Raw genomic sequence first — 20,450 nt, 5'->3', positions numbered from 1 at the left:
AGGTTGTTGATTCATAGATCTTAGATTCTCAGAGTTATCTTAGCAGATCTAAAGGTAAATTTCTAACCAAAACCGTGGACACCCCTTATTCCGCTCCGCATGGGTGTTCGCGGTTCGTAAATCATTTGGTACAACCATAACGGTTCCTACAAGGTTAAGACCTATTTATGAGGCATGATACTATCTATTCACTTCTTATATATTTTGGGCTTTGGTTATTACTATTGAGACTTTTGTCTGCTTAAGGTAAGTATTGGCAGTAGGTTATCACTTACACGAGCCTGTGGATTATGTTTGTTGTTTTATTTATTTTTCAAGGGAATTTGCTATAGATGGATGATGGGGTGCCATGAGTCCCAAAAGTGTTGAAGTTGTAGATTAGGGGTTGTCTATAGTTCTTTTTGTGTAAATGTGGTTTGGGTTGGTAAACGTTTTGCTGGAGTTGTAGTCATGTATTATATGGAAGACAAAAGTGTATTTTGTTGTTTATAAATGTATACTTTGTTTTAAATATATTATGTTATTGTGTGTGTCTTAGGTTATTGTTTTGATTCCATTATATGTATACCGTTTGCTTGATTGTTCTGGCAATTGTAGATACACTCAAGTAAGCGAGTGTTTTCCAGCTTAATATATCCTAGAGTGGCCAGCTAGGTTATATCAAGTTGGAGGGCGTTACAAAGTGGTATTAGAGCTCTAGGTGTTTTGGTCCTTAAATTAATTAGGGTAATAGGTTTTGGGACTCACAATTAGAATTAGTAAATGAGTGAGGACAAATAGTGTTTTGTTATCAATTTTTTTTTTATGTTATGTTATTTGTAGGTTTGGGAAATCCATAATTCACTAACTTTAAATGCAGGTATTGATATTTATTTATTCTTTTCTTTATATTCATCCAGAATGTCTAGTAGAGGACGAGGAGGTATTAGTCGAGCAGGTCGAACTGCCCGTCTTTCTGATATAGGGACTAATGTTCCAGCTGGTCCTGCACCTACACAACCTTCACCTGCAACTAATGACAACAGACCTGTTTGGGTAGATGATATGTTGGGATCATTTTGATAGATTGCCCAGAAGGTTACGCAGTTAGAGAGAATAGGGCAAGCAGCTCAAGTAAACCAAAATGTACAAGGTGAACCTGAACAAGACATACCAAGGTTGGAACGGGAAGCTTGGGAAAAGATGTTGGAGAGGTTCTTGAAGGTGAATCCTCCTAGATTTGGAGGCATTTCATATCCTAATAAAGCAGAAGAGTGGAAGGAGGACTTAGAGAATATATTTGATGTCATGGACTATTCCGAGGTACAGAAACAGAGACTTGCGTCCCTTTGTCTAAATGAAGATGCTTCGATATGGTGGAAATCAGTAACTAGAGGGGAAGTTTGCCATAATATCACTTGGGGAGAATTTTGTAGGCATTTCAGCTTACAATATTTTCCTAGCACTGTTAGAACTGCAAAGACGAGGGAGTTCCTTAACTTGAAGCAAGAGAGGATGTCAATTCTGGAATATGAGACCAAGTTCACCAGGTTAGAGCGTTTTGCCACCGACTTGCACTTAAATGAGGATCAAAGGGCGAAACAGTTTGAAGAGGGTTTGCAAAATGATGATCTTAGGTTTGTGGTTAAAGGTCAGAATCTTTCAACCTTGAGAGAAGTAGTTGATATTGCTAGAAAGCTGGAACATGATTACCAGGAGCACCAGAGGCCTAAAGATTATCTGAAAACTGAGAGTAGTGATAAAGGGAAGCGAGTATACAATAAGTATGATAGTCAGCAATAGTATATTCAGAAGCAGTAGAGAATCGGGTCTTCATCTACACCTTTCTTTGGACGATGTCATAGATGTGACAGGTACAGTCATAAGCTCAAGGACTACAACATGCCTGAGAAGTTAACTGGGTTTTTTGGGAATTGTTATAGATGCGGCAAGTTTGGTCATAAAAGTGAAGACTGTAGAGTTCATGAAAAATATATTGGGCAGGAGTATCGATGACCTGATCAGAGATGGTATGAGTAGAAACAATCAGACCAAGGACACTTTAAATCGGGAACTCATGGATCTCAAATTGCATGGCCAGAAGCAGGGTCAAGAAGTCATTCAGGAGAATAAGAAACCAGCAACTCCACAAGGCCATGTCTATGCAATGATGCCTCGAGATGGGGAAACTAATGGTGCAGTAATCGAAGGTATTTTTCTTGTTCATTCTAGACCTGCAAGGGTTTTGTTTGACTCTAGGGCCACTCATTCATTTATTTCTCATGCTTTTATGCTTGTAATTGATGTTCAATCCGAGTCTATGTTGGTACCTTTAGCCTTAATCATTCCACTAGGAGAGTCATCGATTCTTAATTGGATGTGCAAGTGTTGTCCAGTTGTGATTGATGACCTCAAACTTCCCATTGATTTGATTGTGTTGGATATGCATGATTTTGATGTGATACTTGGGATGGACTGGTTGGCAGCGTATCATGTGAGATTAGATTGCTTTGCCAAGATTGTCTCATTAGATATTCCTGGACAAGAATCAATTGTTGTTGTGGCTACCAGGGGTAATTCCTTAGTAGAGGATTACATGGCACATTTAGAGGTTGATGAGCCTATGGTTGATATGAAACAGGTGGAAGTTGTGGCTGAGTATACATAAGTTTTTGATAAGATTTTAGGCCTACCTCCTATAAGAGAAGTTAAATTCGGCATTGAGTTAATTCCGGGTACCACTCCTATAGCTAGAACTCCATATTGTATGGCACCAATTGAGTTGAGAGAGTTGAAAACTCAACTCTAGAATCTCCTAGATCAGGGGTTTATTTGTCTGAGTACTTCTCCTTGGGGACCTCCAATTCTCTTTGTCAAGAAGAAGGATGGTTCATTTCGCCTTTGTGTTGATTATAGAGAAATGAATAAGGTGATTGTATGTAACAAATACCCATTACCTTGGATAGATGATTTGTTTGATCAACTGAAAGGAGCTAAGTGGTTCTCGAAGATTGATCTAAGGAATGGTTATTATCAGATGCTTGTTCGTGCTAGTGATGTACCTAAGACTGCATTTGTTACATGTTATATATGGTTCGTATGAGTTCCTCGTAATGCCATTCGGGTTATCTAATGCCCTGACATTTTTCATGGACTTGATGAATCGAGTATTCAAAGATTTCTTGGACAAGTTTGTCATTGTTTTCATTGATGATATTCTGATTTATTCGAGGACCCACGAAGAGCATGTAGAACATTTTAAAATGACGCTTCAGACACTTCGAGAACATAAGTTGTATGCTAAATTCGAGAAGTGTGAATTTTGGCTCAATGAGGTCAAATTCTTGGGACATGTTGTATCTGAGGAAGGTATAACTGTAGACCCTGCTAAGGTAGAGGCAGCTTTAAGTTGGGAACCGCCTACTTCCGTTTCCAAGATACGAAGTTTTCTTGGGCTGGCAGGTTATTATCGGCGTTTTATTGAGAATTTCTCACGGATTCCAGCACCTATGACACGATTAACTTGCAAGGGTGAACCTTTTGTGTGGAGTGAGCAATGCCAGCGAGCTTTTGATGTTTTGGTGTCTAAACTAACTCCGGCACCAGTCATGCCCGAGAGTGGTGTAAGTTATGCAGTATACACAGATGCATCTCACCAAAGTTTAGGTGTTGTACTTATGCAGAGAGGCAGAGTGGTGGCTTATGCATCTCGACAACTAAGAATCCATGAGAAAAATTATCCCACACATTATTTGGAGCTGGCTGCGGTGGTCTTTGCATTTAAGCTTTGGCGACATTACTTATTTGGTGAGAATTTTGAGATATTTACTGATCATAAGAACCTCAAATATTTATTTTCACAAAAGGATTTAAATCTAAGGCAAAGGAGATGGTTATAATTGATTAAAGATTATACTTTATCACTTCAGTACCATCCAGGGAAAGCCAATGGCGTGGTTGCTGCTTTGAGTAGAAAACCATATGCTTAAGTAGCATTCTTGATGACGTATTGGTGGAACTTGATTAATACCTTAATTGAATTTGAGATTAACCCTGCTACACAAGAGTATACAGCTTACCTGGGAACAATAACAGTTCAACCAACTCTTGTGACTAAAGTAGTAGAGGCACAGGGTAGAGATACTTGGGCACGGGCAAGAATTTCTGAGATATCAAGTGAGCACCCATCAGATTGGGCCATTGATGGAGATGGTGGTTTGAGACTTAGGGGACGACTTGTTGTTCCTGATGATCCAGAATTGAAAAGAGATATTTTAGATGAAGCTCACAAGAAGAGATATACTGTACACCCCGACATCACCAAGATGTACAAAGATTTGAAGTGCCAGTTTTGGTGGAAGCGAATGAAATATGACATCACTAATTATGTGTCCAAATGCTTCACTTGTCAACAAGTAAAATCAGAACACCAAAGGCCTGCTGGAAACTTACAGTCATTACCCATAACAAAATGGAAGTGGGAGCATATAACCATGGACTTTGTGGAAGAGTTATCGAGATCGCAGCGGGGTCATGACACTATCTGGGTAATTGTGGATAGACTAACCAAGTCAGCTCATTTCTTACCGGTTAGAAAAACTTATGGTGTGAATGATTTGTGCAAGTTCTACATTAAAGAGATTGTAAAGCTACATGGAATACCGGTGTCTATAGTATCAGATTGTGATATCCAGTTTACTTCTCATTTTTGGAGGAGCTTCCAGAAGGTAATGGGTACACACTTAAACTTTAGTACCGCTTTCCACCCACAAACAGATGGTCATACCGAAAGAGTTAACCAAGTACTGGAGGACATGCTTAGGGCCTGCATCCTTGATTTCAAAGGTGGTTGGGAGGAGCACTTGCCCTTAATTGAGTTTGCGTATACCAATAGCTATCAGGCCACCATTAGTATGGCACCTTTCAAGGCCTTGTATGGCAGACCATGCCGATCACCTGTGTGTTGGGCTGAGGTTGGTGAGGCTTCTCTTTTAGGACCAGACTTGGTTCATGAAGCTACTGAAAAGGTGGTAGTAATCCGTGATAGAATCAGGATAGCTCAGAGTCGACAAAAGAGTTACGCAGATAGACGTCGTAGAGATCTTGAATTTGAAATAGGAGACATGGTATTACTCAAGGTGTCACCAATAAAAGGAGTGAAACGTTTTGGAAAGAAAGGGAAATTGGCACCTAGGTATATTGGACCTTTTAAAGTGTTAAAAAGAGTTGGCAGCGTGGCATATCAATTAGAGTTACCAGAGAAACTTGCTGCAGTACCGAATGTTTTCCATGTTTCCATGTTGAGGAAGCATTTAAGGGATGAGGAGCATGCAAGTGTCATTAATCTTGATGACTTGGATCTACAGCAGGACAGTTCCTATGTCGAAGCCCCATTGTGAATAATTGATAGAAAAGAACATGTTCTAAGGAAGAGAATTATTCCCTTGCTGAAAATACAGTGGAGTCATCATGGTGAGCAGGAGGCCTCTTGGGAGCGAGAGGATGATGTACAAGCAACATATCCTCACCTTTTTGACTTACACGTAAGTTGGAATTTCGAGGAAGAAATTCATTTCTTAGAGGGGGAGAATGTGAAACCCCATTTTTATTTTGTTTGTATATGTATTTAATATAATGATTAGAGTAATAATTAGTTTCATTTTCTTTTGTTAATCTGTTTTAATATGTGGGCCACCCATGACCCATGTAGGACTAACCCAGCCCATAAGTGGAATAGAATTAAAACTTATAATTCTTCATTGTTCGAGAGAGTTCTTTTTCTCTTCTTTTACAGACTTAGTACCGACCACTTAAAGAAAACAAAAGCTTGTAGCTATCATGGGTTGGCTTTGGGAGCTATTAGAGGAGGATTTCTCACTGTTTTAGGCTGTCCATAACTATACTGCTTGAGGTAAGTGATTTATTACTTACAATTCTTACTTTAGATAGATGAATGCTTAATAGAGGTATACCAAACCAATTAATTTATTTGGATGTAGTAAGGGATGGTTTTAGGTATTTCAAGTTAGTCTTTATGATAGTTTAATTGATTTCTATTCTACATGCTCATTGATTTTGGGTATTTCACTAACCTTGTTACCTATTGTTCTTATATGAATGGTTCATTGAATGTTTCCCTTGTGTATGATATGACGAAAGGTTGATACGCCGTCAGAAGTGATATTTGGGTATTGATACATCTTAGTGTGATGTTACATGTAGTGAAAGAATTATGGTAGTTGATTTAATGGATGGAATTGGTTCCTTATCCTGGATATATTGGCTCTATGAATATATGATAAGGTTATATGGTAAAATGTGATTATGGTATATATGGTTTAGTGGGAGGTACTTGTGTATGCGCCTGTGGGGCCATACCTCTCAACTTTCAGGGGGGAAAAGGACCGCTTGTGAGGCCATAAGGCACAAATGACCCCTGAAAGCTTTGTAATATTTTCAAGAGGGTGTATATTATTGTTTGCCACTTGCGAGGCCATAGGGCATTACCTCATTGGAGGCTGCAAGTGTGGTCCCTAAAAATATATATATATATATATATATATATATATATATATATATATATATATATATAATTTAGTATGTGTGGATGATGGGTTTAATTTTATTGGATTGTGGTTATTTACTTGAAGCTATGCTATTGTTTGTTGAGGTTAAGACCTATTTATGAGGCATGATACTTATCTATTCACTTCTTATATGTTTTGGGCTTTGGTTATTACTATTGAGACTTTTGTCTGCTTAAGGTAAGTATTGGCAGTAGGTTATACTTACACGAGCTTGTGGCTTATGTTTGTTGTTTTATTTCTTTTTCAGGGGAATTTGCTATAAATGGATGACGGAGTGTCGTGAGTCCCAAAAGTGTTGAAGTTGTAGATTAGGGGTTGTCTATAGTTCTTTTTATGTAAATGTGGTTTGGGTTGGTAAACATTTTGCTGGAGTTGTAGTCATGTATTATATGGAAGACAATAGTGTATTTTGTTGTTTATAAATGTATACTTTGTTTTAAATCTATTATGTTATTGTGTGTGTCTTAGGTTATTGTTTTGATTCCATTATATGTATACCGTTTGCTTGATTGTTCTGGCAATTGTAGATACACTCAAGTAAGCGAGTGCTTTCCAGCTTAATATATCCTAGAGTGGCCAGCTAGGTTATATCAAGTTGGAGGGCATTACAATCTCGCCGTCCCAAGTCAGTTGTACAAGCAAAACTGTTGTCGCGCCTACCAGGCCATACCTGGTTTCTTCATACGTTGGTTGGCTTACTTCTTGACGATAATAACCAAGTACGGCTTTGCCGCTCTTGGACAAGTATCCAAACTTCTTCCCGAGTTGTGTCCTGAATTTGTGACTAAGTTTATCCTTCCTTGTGCAAAGAAATTGTCAAAAGATTCCTCTTTGTTTGTCCGTTTTGCTTCGGTTTCATCAGTGATTGCAGGTATGGTACCCGTCTTAGAATTGGCTGCAACAAATGAACAACTTCTTCCTATATCGTTCACTCCTTGTTGAAAGATGGTTCCCCCGAGGTCCATTTGAGTATGATCAAAGTTACTGGAATTGATGCACGTACTGCTCGAGTCACTCTTACTCGCGGTTTACGCTCTTGGTAAATGGGAGAACTATATTTTTTAGGTGCAATGGTGTTAGTGGTGATGCTAGGAGAGTTGTGACATCGTTGTAATAGGAAAACTAGTAAAAAGAAGAATAGAGAAGAGTGGAGGCTAGAATAATGTATAGGGTTAAGTTAGAGAGTAAACTCATACTCTACCCAGAGTTTCATCTATATACTTAACCTACCTTGGGTGTTAAGGTACCCCAATACATGAGAATAGAAAATACTAAATACGGTTGCCAAACTGATAGTCCACACTTATAAAAATGTGGAACTTTACATACATCAACAATATTTGCATAAAAAAAAAACATACGTCAACAATAATATATAGGAGGCGCCGCCCACCTGTAAGGAACAAATAAGGGGTGCACGCCCTCATACGTCAAATACTTCAACAAATGGTGGAATTTGTAGCTCGAATCGACTCAATTTGGTGCAACAAAGGTTTTTAATGAGAGGCTTTGTGCTCTTTGCAAGTAATGGTTGCAAGACAAGGTTTTCTTTGTTCGTAATGCAGCGGAAAAGAATTTGATGAAACCAGAATTACAGGTTGGTTTATTTGATCCTGAAGCAACCACACAGTCCACTAGTTTGTTAGGTCCTGAAGCAACAACACCCCGTGACGAACTTGAAGCACCTTGATGCCTTGTTAGTAATTCAGGATACGACAAAAATTCGGTACGGGAATAATTCAAGAATTATTCGGTGATTCAAAAAAAAAAAAAGTACGGTCAAATATTCTGTAAAAAATTCGCAATACTGCAATTATGCGGTGTTTAATTAATACGCGTTTTAAATGTTTTGTTGCAAAAATTCGGAAGTAAAAAATTCGTGATATTATGTTAGTAAATATTAATAATAGTTGTCATTCTTTACAACATAACAAACATATCTAAACAATTTAGCTACAAAAACATTGAAACCAATTGAATGGTCCACATATGTACCTTCATTTATTTGTTCTTGGATTGAAATTACCGTTCAAATTTCAAAATATACACACCATGACATGACAATTTAAATATTTCCTAAAAAGTATAAAAACAAAGCTTTTGGATTAATTTATCACTAAAAATGTTAGAGTGGGGGACTTAAAGTAAGAGTGAGGACATAAAGTACATAAAAAATAACAAAAGCGCAACCAAATTTTCATTTATTTTATTTATTTATTTATTTTTAGCCGAATTTTTGAAAAATTCACCAAAATCCGTATTATACGTTTCAAGGCAAAAAATCGCGAATTATTCCGAATCTTTCAAACATTCGGAACTATTATACGTTTTGCCCTTAAAAAATTCGATTCGCGAATAATTCTGCGAATTGCTAACAAGGCCCTAATGTAATATTTGGTCTTGGAGCATGACAATCCACTAGTTGAATTGAGATCAAGGTCAGCCTGGGCTAATGTTGCCTAAGCATCTACATAAGGCCCCCAAATATAAACGAAAATAAAGGTCTATTATGCCTAAAAAAGCCATTGGCCATTGACTTAAAATGTATTGTTGTCCTTGGGATTTACCAAGGTGATTGCCCCGTAAGGGGTGACTTCAGTAACCAGAAAAGGACCAGACCAACGAGTTTTTAATTTCCCGAGAAAAATATGCAAACGGGAGTTATAAAGCAAGACCTTTTGACCAACCACAAACTCTTTGCGCAAGATTTGCTTATCATGAACACATTTCATGTTAGCTTTATAATCTTTCGCGAGATCATAAGAATCGCTACGGATTTCTTCAAGCTCATTCAATTGCAACTTGCGCTTGACACCCGCCTCATCAAAATTGAAGTTAAGGCCCATGGTGCTCCAATTCAACGGGCAAATGGGAAAACAAGTCTGAAAGGAGACATACCTATAGGAATTTTAAAAGCAGTCATATATGCCCATAAGGCATCAATTAGACGCTTAGACCAATCTTTCCTATCATGATTTATAGTTCTTTCTAAGATTTTTTTGATTTTCCTATTAGAACCTTCTACTTGGCCGCTAGTTTGTGGATGATTAGGAGTTGTCACCTTATGTGTAACTCCATACTTTTTAACTAGAGACGCAACAACTCTGTTGCAAAAATGTGTTCCGCCATCACTAATGATGGCTTTAGGAAAGCCAAACTGACAGAAAATGTATTCCTTAACAAAAAACACAATTGTCTTATGGTCATTGTTATGGCAAGCCATGGCCTCTATCCATTTAGACACGTAGTCCATGGCAACTAGAATATATATAAAACAATGGGAAACAGGAAAAGGACCCATGAAATCAATGCCCCATACATCAAAAATTTTTACCACCATGATTGGATTTAATGGCATCATATTATGCTTAGTGATTTGCCCAAGTTGTTGGCAACGAATACATGTCTTGCAATGCACTTGGGCATCTTTAAAAAGGGTAGGCCAATAAAACCCACATTGAAGAATTTTAGCAGCTGTTTTCATACCACTAAAATGGCCACCACACTCTTTGTCATGGCAGAATGATAGAACCTCATTATATTCTCACTGGGAATACAACGACGAATAATCTGATCCGCACAATACTTAAAAAGGTAGGGCTCATCCCAGTAGTATAGCTTAACTTTGGCCAAGAACTTCTTACGTTCATTTCTTGACAAAACATCAGGAATAATATTAGAAGCTAAATAATTCACAATGTCAGCATACCATGGTGTAGAAAAAATAGCATACAGATGCTCATCAAGAAAAGAGTAAGGTATGGACTCATAATCACTATCATCGTCATTTGTTAGTCTAGATAAGTGGTCGGCAACTACGTTTTCGACCCCTCTTTTGTCCTTAATTTCTAAGGTGAACTCTTATAGGAGAAGAATCCATCGGATTAATCTCTGTTTAGCATCCTTCTTTGTGAGAAGGTACCTAAGGGCTGCATGGTATGTGTAAACTAAAGTCTTAGTGCTAACCAAATAAGGACAAAACTTATCTAAAGCATAAACGACAGCTAAGAATTCTTTTTCCGTAGTTGTATAATTCCTTTTAGCATCGTTTAAAGTTTTACTAGCATAATAAATAACAATGGACTTATTATCTAGTTTCTGACCTAACATAGCACCCACGGCATAATCACTAGCATCACACATGAGTTCGAAAGGTTTAGACCAATCGGGAGGATGTATAATGGGTGCAGATGTTAAAGCGGCTTTTAAAGTTTCAAAAGCATGTTTACAATTATAATTGAAATCAAAGATGACATTCTTTAAAAGCAAATTAGTTAAAGGCCTAGCTATTTTTGAAAAATCTTTGATAAAATGCCTATAAAACCCTACATGGCCTAGAAAGGCTCTAATATCACGGACAGTCTGTGGTATAGGTAGAAACGCTATCTTATCTAGTTTGACCTTATCTACTTCTATGCCATCACTAAATACAATGTGACCTAGCATTATTCCCTTTTTCACCATGAAATGACATTTTTCCCAATTTAAAACCAGACTCTTCTCTTCACACCGTGTCAAAACCTTAGACAGGTTAGACAGGCAGTCAGTGAAAAAGTCTCCATAGATAGAAAAATCATCCATGAACACTTCCATGAAACGCTCTACCATGTCACTAAATATATGAAGCATACACTGATGGACGGTACTAGGAGCATTACAAAGGCCAAAAGGCATTCGTTTATAGGCATACGTTCCAAAAAGACATGTGAAGGTAGCCTTTTCTTGGTCATCAATATCAATAATAATCTAAAAATAGCCAGAGTAGCCATCTAAAAAACAATAATAAGTATGACCAGCTAGACGTTCGAGTATCTGATCTACAAATGGTAAAGGAAAATGATCCTTTCGTGTCAAGGCATTTAAACGTCTATAATCAATACAGATCCTCCATTTTAATGGGACTCATGTGGAAACATATTCACCCTTAGCATTACGTACCATGGTAACCCCCGATTTCTTAGGAACTACATGAATGGGACTTGCCCATTCGTTATCGGAGATTGGGTATATGATACCTGCATTGAGTAAACGTAAAACTTCTTCCCTTACCACCTCTTTCATGGCAGGGTTCAAGCGACGCTGAGGTTTGCGAGAAGTCTTTGTATTATCCTCCAAATGGATACGATGAGTGCAAACATTAGGGTCAATCCCCTTAATGTCTTCTAGGGACCAACTAATCACTGAACGATGTTCCCTAATTACCCTAATCAACCGTGCCTCTTCATCCGCAGATAACAGAGAAGATATAATTACTAGATAACTACCATCCAGATCAAGTTGAATATACTTTAACTCAGAAGGAAGAGGTTTAAGCATCGGGGTTTAAGGTAGGTGTAGACTCGAGGAGTCCTCATCGAGTCTAGGTAGTGAAGACTTGTTTAGGTAGCAGGTCTTCAAACTCAGTAGATGGAGCAATAGAAGGGTCTAAGGTAGGTGTAGACTCGAGGAGGGCATTGACTTCCTCTACGTAGGAGTCATCCTCAAAATCTGAACTTCCAAAGGAAAGGAATTTATACATCTGGTTTTCTGGAAACGTGTTATTAAAATAGTCTTGAGCTAAGCTTTCGATCATGCTAACCTCCCCATATACAGACGAATCTGGTATCTATTTCATCATTTTAAAAACATTGACCTCAACAGAAAGATGGCCAAAAGACATGGACATCGAACCATCGCAGCAATTTATAAGCGTGTTGGCAGTTGCCAAGAAGGGACGCTCTAAGATAATCGGAGCAGAGTCGTTAGCGACTTCTGTATCGAGGATAACAAAATCAGCAGGATAGTAGAAATCCTGAACCTTAACAAGCACATTTTCAACCACACCCTTAGGATACTTAATAGATCGATCCGCTAATTGTAACATCATTTTAGTAGGTTGCATCTCCTGTAGACCTATTTGTTTATATAAATAATAAGGGAGTAAGTTAACACTTGCCCCCAGGTCTAATAGCGCGGTCGTCATGTGGGAATCTCCTAAGGTGCATTATCTGATAGGGGATCGACCGAGGTCCTTGTACTTAACGATTCCATTATGTTCGGTTAAAGTTGGAAACTGTTCATTTAAAAAGGCGTCTTTAGGAATATTTGTCTTACGCCTAGTAGTGCACAACTCTTTAAGAAACTTAGCATGGTGAGGTAACTTTTAAATCACTGCCAAAAGGGTAGGTTTATCGTTAGATTTTTGAAAACCTCCCTAACCTCATCGAAATTCGTATCCTTGGTTAACATGGCTAATTTCTGGGGAAACGGTGGTTTCTCTCTATATTTAGCGTATAGATCAACAGGATGTCTAACCTTGGCTTTTTGTTTCTTAGGTTGTGGTTTAACTGGTACCTCTACAGGGGTAGGATCTTTAGTTACTACTTCAGTATCTAATACAATATCCGGTGTAGGGACTATTGGTGGGGTAACTACAGACATAGTTATAGCGTTATCAACCACTCTACCAGAATGGAGACTGGTGATGGCATTTAGCTCACCTACATTTCCATTTTCATTACTAGTATTATCGTTTACCTCAAAGGCTGTGTTTGGTGTTTTAGGATTAAGGTATCGCTTGACCTGGAAACACACCTTTGGGTTGTACTTTCTCTTGGGCTAACTACTGTAAGGAAAGTTGGATGGACTGTAAAATCTTTTGTTGGGTTTGCATAAAGGCATCAAAATGATCCGGTTGTAGAGGAGTGTTTGTTACATGTTGTGTGACAAGAACTATGTCACATTGATTATTAACAGGTGGGTTGTGATAGTTATGATTAACCGGAACGATACCTCTATTAGCATTATAATTATTATTGTTATAATTATTGTAATTCCCTTGTCCTTGTCCTTGTTGTGGTGGAGCTTGGTTGTAATTGTTTGCTGGCCTAACATTTTGATTATTATACTCTGGAGGTGTAACTTGTTGATTATTTCTCCAACTGAAGTTGGGATTTTGTCTCCAAGGGGCTTTAGGAATAGGATAGCAATTAATGGAGCAAACATTATCTGGTTGTGATGTTTGTTATTCATAGGCGAGAGGACAATAGGAGTCGGGATGCTCATGACTCAAACAGAAATTACATGGATTAGAGTTGACATTCATGATGGGGATATGCTTTTGTTGAATAGAAATAGCTTCTACCTTTTTAGTGAGAGATTCGATTAAAGTTTTAAGCTCAGGATCGGGTTTAATCTCAAACATACCGGCAGCCTTAACTGTTGAAGAAGAACTAGCGGAGTGAGGGATATCGTCACTACCCCCCCAAATTATTATTACGCTTTGTTTGATCTTCTAAAAACCTATAAGCCTCTGAGGCTCCTTTACTGAGGAAACTACCCCCATTCATTATATCAAGGACCTCTTTATGGTGGAATAAAAACCCCTTGAGAAAGGCACGAACTAACGTGTCTTTCGCAAGGTTATGATGAGGACACTCTATAAGAAGATCAGTGAAACGATTCCAAGCCTCCGAAAAGGATTCATGAGGATTCTGTCGAAAAAAAGTGAATCTTGGAAAGCATTTCATCTGTCTTCAGTGGTGGGTAAAAATGTTCCATAAATAGTTGAACAAGTTTGGCTTATGAGTCCACATAATTAGGCGTTTGGGCAGTTAACCAAGACGCCGCCTTATCGGCTAGGGTGAAAAGAAACACCCTCAGTTTAATTTGTTCCGCACCTACCATAGGATGATGGAATGTGGTAAAAACTTGTTCAATCCTACGTATATGCTGATAAGGTTTTCCATGGTCTAACCCATGAAAAACTAGTAACAAATTAAATATATTCAGGGGATTCGAAAATCCCCCACTGGGTCTGCAAGAACGATGTAAGATTTTGGGCTATCGTTCAAGGCTTTGTAAAAGTCAGAGAGAGGAGACTCTCTTTCTTCAGCCATTATTTCAGGTGTAGTGTGTGGTATACTAGATAGGTGTGTGTGTTGACGTTCACGATAGATTACGTTAGTCGTTTTTTCTTTACCTAACCTTAATCTCATGCAAGGCTAAGTCCAATATTAAAAAAAATACGACAACAGTCAAAACAACCCTGATATGCTAGTATAAATCCTCTAACAGGAGATGCGAGGAGTGGAAGGAAGAAGTACCTGAATGCCTCCTTGCTTCGCTTATGAATAGCGTCTTGTATACGCGAGCTCAATGTATTGAATAACTTGAAGAAATGGAAATTTGGACTAACCTGTGAAAATTGGGCTGCTCAAAAGAGGGTGCATGGTGCGCTCAGAAATTGCCTAGATAGGGCACGGGTCGCGCTCTTGCCTGACTCGAAGTCCAGGCACTTTAGCGTGGGGTACGTTGTTGCCTTGGACGATGTCTAGGCACTTTAGCGCGGGGTGCGCTCAAAAAATAGGCCAAAGAGGCGCTTATTTCTTGCCTTCAGTTCAAGCAAACAACCACAAGTAGAACCATACAAGGGTGGGTGGGTTTAATGGGACTTTGGTAGGATTAACACTACTAATGGAAATGTAACTAAACACAACTAAGATGGCAGCGTCGCCATTTGATAAAACATAAAATGATAGTTTTACCTACGAATAAGTGATGAAACTCAAATGTAAGTAAAACTAAAGCTATTTTCTTGCTTATATATCAAAGTTTTCTACTCTCTTTATCAATGCAATACATTTTGAGTAGAGAATTCGTTCCACTCCTAGTCGTCTAGATGTGAAGGTTTCCTAGTTCGTGTAAGCTAACAAGGTCGTGAGAGTAATGGAATTGAAATTTAACTACGATGGTGAATCAACAATCAAGATGATATAAATCAAACTGCGGAAATACTAACTTGACAATATGGGGAGGAATTAGGGGGATTTGATTTCACCTTAATTCAACTGAATAAACTAACGAAGAATTTTTGTAATCTGAATTGCTATGTTTTTACATAACAATTGGGTCTATCTAATCCCTAATCATTCATGGTAATCTCTACCAACTAACAATCAGCATGTGAATCAATCAAACCCATTCTCATGGAGAACTAATTACTTTCTAGAATGGAATAGATTACTACGACCATTTCTACGCTAATCGAAATCAAGTTTCATCAAGGTTTCCTCAAACCCCTCTAATGGAAGTTTTAGACTTGAATCATTACACTATCATTTCTAACACAAGAACAAACAAAACAAGTTATTATTGAATAAGTATTAAACTTTATTAATGATAAGAGCCCAAAACTGTAGTTTTAACCCCTTAATAATCATACTGTTAGACCAATTATGTGAATAATAAGTAAGAGTTAATACTGATTACGTGTTTTTATGCATTTCAGGCTTCAAAGTCCATTATGTGCAAATGTGCCACTTTAGCTTAGATAAAGGAAAAAAGTCAAGAACTTCGAATGCCATATCTTTGGACTCGACCTCGGAATTGGGCCTACCTTATGTCAAAACAACCGGCTCGGAAGAGCTTTGCAATGGTCCAAGCCTTGACCCAATCAGAGGAGCAGAAGTGGACGAAAAGTCTGTGGAAGCCAACTGCAGCTGAAGAGGCCTTTTTGGATTTTGGGTTTTGGGCTGATTCTCACGCCCAAACCATGGCTCCAAGCCCATGCACGAATTTTGGATCTGATGTATAAAAACAAAAGCTTAGCTCTTTGTTAATGGTAGCTAGTCTTTGTTAATGGTAGCTATAGACCTAAATTAAGATATAGAATTCTAGATCTAGTTTTATTAATTAAATTAAGTTTTAGTTCCATTTAAATTCTTGTTTTAGATTAAATCTCTGAATCATTGTTCTTGATTGATTAGATAAATAAAGTAGTATTTTTATCAAGTTTGAATTTTGTCATTTCCAGTATAGATCTAATTTCAATTCTTGTTCCTATTTCATTCCAGCCATTAAGTTAGATTCATTATTGTTCAAATTAAGTAAATCTAAATTTCTTACATTATGTTTAGTTTAGATTCAATGGGAAATGTTAGATTGATGATTCAAGGCTAAACCTCCATTAGAGGGGTTGATGAAGCCTTGATGAAAACTTAGTTGTTAGTATAGAAACATTTTAGCATCTATTCCACTCTAGAAGGTCGTGTTTAAGCCATGAGAATGGGTGGGCTTACCTCACATGCTAGTTAGTACTTGGTAGAAATGCCATGAACACTAGGGGATTAGACTCGAATTCTTGCCGTGGAAAACGTAAGAATCGAGATACCACAATCTGTACTAGGTCATTAAGTTGGATTCGAGGTGGATTCAATTCCCTCTAATTCCTTTATCTAGAGAGTCAAACAATAGTATTTCCATAGCATTTGTAGTTAATTTCTAGTAATCATCTTAATTAAGTATCTTATAATATTTTCAGAAAAATCTCATTGACTTAAAGAGCAACTAGTTAGACTTAGAAAACAATCCATGCTATGGAACTAGGAGTGGAACGAACTTCACAATTCGCATTGAGAAAAGCTTTGATAATCAACACGTAAAAGAGTAGTTCTAGTTTACTTACGTTGTGAATTCATAGTTCATTTCGTAGGTAGACTACTCATTTTATAGTTATCAATTAATCTAATTGAACAATAGCATGATGATTCAAAATGGATAAATACTGAAATTAAAACTAAGATTATGAATAACTAGTTATCAATTTAAGACAAACTAATTGGAATGAACTAAGTAATGGCTTCTAAAAAACTAAATTTACTGTTCTAACTAATTTATTGATAATTCACTAGATAAAACTAAGTTATTTATTCTACAAGCTAATTTCTTGTTCTAAAAACTAATTCTATGAAAAATAACTAGATCCAAACTAACTAAAAACTAATTTTATGAAGTAACACTAAGTAGCTTAAGAGCTAACTTTTTGTCTATTCATATAGAAAAGACTAGATCCACAATTTCATGCATATGCTGAGGAGCCATCTTTTGGGCCGGAAAATCGAGCCCAAAACCTCATTACTTCAGTCCACAAAGGGGGTTTTCAGCTTGAAATGACTTCAACAGATTTTTCATCCATTTCTACTCCTCTGATTGGGTCAAGGCTTAAACCATTAGAAATCTCATTCTGAGCTGGTCATTTTGACATAAGGTAGGCCCAATTCCAAGGTCTGAGTCCAAAGATATGGTCTTTGAAAGTTCTGCTGACTTTTGTGCGCTATTTCTATCCGCGTTCACTTTGACTTTTCAGCTTTGACTGGGCTTTAAAAAGGCTTTTTCTCCTTGAATCTTGCCCTTTAATCATAGAACTTCTTAGCAATCAACCTTTGCTTCTTTATCTCACAAAAGGGATGCATTTTTACACATATTCGACTCCAATGCCTGAAATACATAAGAACACGATAACAGTACTAACTCTTACTTATTAATCACATAATTGGTCTAAAAGTAATATTATTAATAAAACTATAGTTTTGGGCTCTTATCAATGTTATAGAAAGGTTTGCTTGTTTGAGCTTGGAGGAGAAACGAGCTTTGCTGGGGGAGGTTGCTTATTACTTTAAGAGGCGTGGAGGAGAAAAGATTAACCGTAAGAAGTTAGAGAAAAAGAAGAGGGCTCGCAAGGTTGTCGTTATGCTCTCTGATTCTAGCTCAAATTCTGCAATGGAAAGGGAGAGCCAAAAGAAAGCACCTGTCTCTGGAGTGAAAAGGGATGGAGGGGCTGGTGATAGCCGCTCTGGGGCAGTTAGGATGGCTGGAGGAGCTGCTAAAAGCCGTTATGCATCCAGACGCTCTGAGGTGGGTGATGTGAATCGTTTGGCAACCCAACGTTCTGAGATGGGGGATGGAGGACGCTCTGCGTCCAACCGCTTCTCCTCTGGTGATGTAGATTGTTCTGCATCCAACTTCTTCTCCTCTGGAGATGGGGGTGCTGGAAGTGCTGGCGGTGGTGCTGCTGGTGGAAGTGCTGGTGGAGAGGGTAATGCTCCGACTTTGTTCCAAAGGCCTATTCTGAAGAGGCGCTCTGAAGTGGTTGAGCCAGAGGGGGCTAAAAGGTCCCAAACTGAGTCTGAGGAATGACCTAGTACTGTGGAAGGTCGTACTTCTTTAGGTCGGGTACCTTTGAAGAAGATGAATTTGATTGATTTGGCTGCTGACGCTGGGGTAGCTGAGGCCTGTGGTAAGAAGAAAGTTGGTGATGGTGAGCCTGCTGCTCAGCAGTGCAAGGGGTCAGGGAGTGTGACCCCAAGCGACAAGAGTAGAGATGACGTTCTGGACAGGCTCGTCATATATGAGGACCATGTTAGTTGTCTGAGGAAGTTTGTGAAGAATAGGGACTGCAGTTTCAAGTCCACATTGGTTACTGAAGGGTTGCTTGAGAGCATTGTTCTTGATGGAGATAGGCGTAAGCTGGATGGTAAGAGTCTGGAGATGAACCTGAAGGAGATGGATCGGTCGCTATGTTATGTGAGCTTTATTCCATTCTGAGCTTGTTTTCTTTGGGTTTTGTCAATATATATATGATCTAATCTTAATTTGTTATTTGTCAGGTTCTGGCCATGTACAGGAAGTTGAGGGAGATGGCATCTATCTCCAATCTGTACAAGAAGGAGTTGGATGCCAGCAAGAAGGCTTATGGCAAGCTGGTGGCCGAGCAACAGGTGGAGAGGGCTGAGGTCGCAGGGCTGAGGACTCAGGTGCAAGAGCTGGGTAGGAAAGTGGCTCTGTTGCAACCCTCTCTTGACTCTGCAAAGCTGGAGGTTCAGCAGTGGGTCGCCGAGTGCAAGAAAGCGCGGGCCATTACTGAATGAGTTGAAACTGAATATAACAACCTGGTTGATTTGGTGGAGGGTGGTGATACTTACGTTCTGGTAGATGATTATCTGGAGCTAGATCGTAAGTATGAGCTCCTGAAGATGTCAGTTGAACGTGGGGCTGCAACAGTGTCAGTTGAAGATACTGGGTGCAAATGCTAGTAGACGATCTGACCTGCCAACTGATCTAGGTGCTGCTCTAAAGCTCCAGCCGTTCCTCCAGTTGTTGCTATCTTGGATGTGCCTAAAATGGTTGTTGATCCTGCTAGCGGTTCTATTGCTGCAGAGGACTGTGTGCTGGATCCTTTGAACGTAGAGCAAGTTTCTCGTGTTTTGTGATCTTGAACGTCTTGTGTTTGATCTTGGGTTGAGGGCTCTTTGAACAATATTTAAACATTTCTTTGTTTTTGAAACTGATACTATATATATATATATATATATATATTGAGGTTATATATATATATAACCTGGGGGATTTATGATGGGGATATTAAGGTCGTTTTCCTGGGACAACCTGGGGGCCTCAATATCTAACTGAACTTGTACTTAAGTAGAAATATTTAAATTACTTACTTGTTGAAATTGGCTTGAAGCATGCGCGTGATTGCTATTGCTTTTGATTTGTTGTTTGACGACCTGTGTTATATAGTAGTAGTATTGATGTGTTGTTTGACTTTGCTAGGTCATCTGATTGTAACATGTCATAAAGCGTTTGTGAACGACATGATATATTTGCGTAGTTGGCACCTAGGCTTTGTCAGGTCCTTAGGTATATGCACTGAGTCGTTCCTTTTGGGGGAACTTCTATTGATATAATAAGCCTTTAAATGACCATTATAGTTGAGTCTAACTTAAACCCTTTTTAAGGTTGTAAGTTGACTTGGGGTCCTTTTAGAGGTCCCCTAGATTGTATTTGTCTGATAACTGCCCTTTGAGTGCCAATTACAGTTGAATCATACTTAACCCTGGCATTGGTGTTAAGTTGATTTAGGATCCTTTTGGGGGACCTTGCTTGAATTGATTGATAATTAACCACTGCGTGGTTGTAGTTGAGTCATTGTAGACTCCACCTTTATTGTACGACCTAACATTGTGATTTCCTAGGTCGGATTGCGCAGTGTAAGAAGCATTGTATTCATGTAATGCAAAAAATGACATCAGTACTTGAAATGTTAATGAAATTTTATTCGAATCA

The 20,450-nt window shown here is 38.4% G+C and overlaps 2 pseudogenes; both read left to right on the top strand.

The window, feature by feature from the left end:
* The first annotated feature begins 900 nt into the window (after nucleotides 1-900).
* Nucleotides 901-18,521, top strand: LOC147503958 (uncharacterized; annotated as a pseudogene).
* Nucleotides 13,965-14,059, top strand: LOC147503959 (small nucleolar RNA R71; annotated as a pseudogene).
* Nucleotides 18,522-20,450: the final 1,929 nt, after the last annotated feature.

The sequence above is a fragment of the Coptis chinensis genome, chromosome 4 (assembly GCF_015680905.1).
Source record: "Coptis chinensis isolate HL-2020 chromosome 4, ASM1568090v1, whole genome shotgun sequence".
NCBI classification, from domain to species: domain Eukaryota; kingdom Viridiplantae; phylum Streptophyta; class Magnoliopsida; order Ranunculales; family Ranunculaceae; genus Coptis; species Coptis chinensis.
The sequence above is the reverse complement of the archived record's forward strand: the minus strand, read 5'-3'. Positions and strand labels throughout refer to the sequence as shown.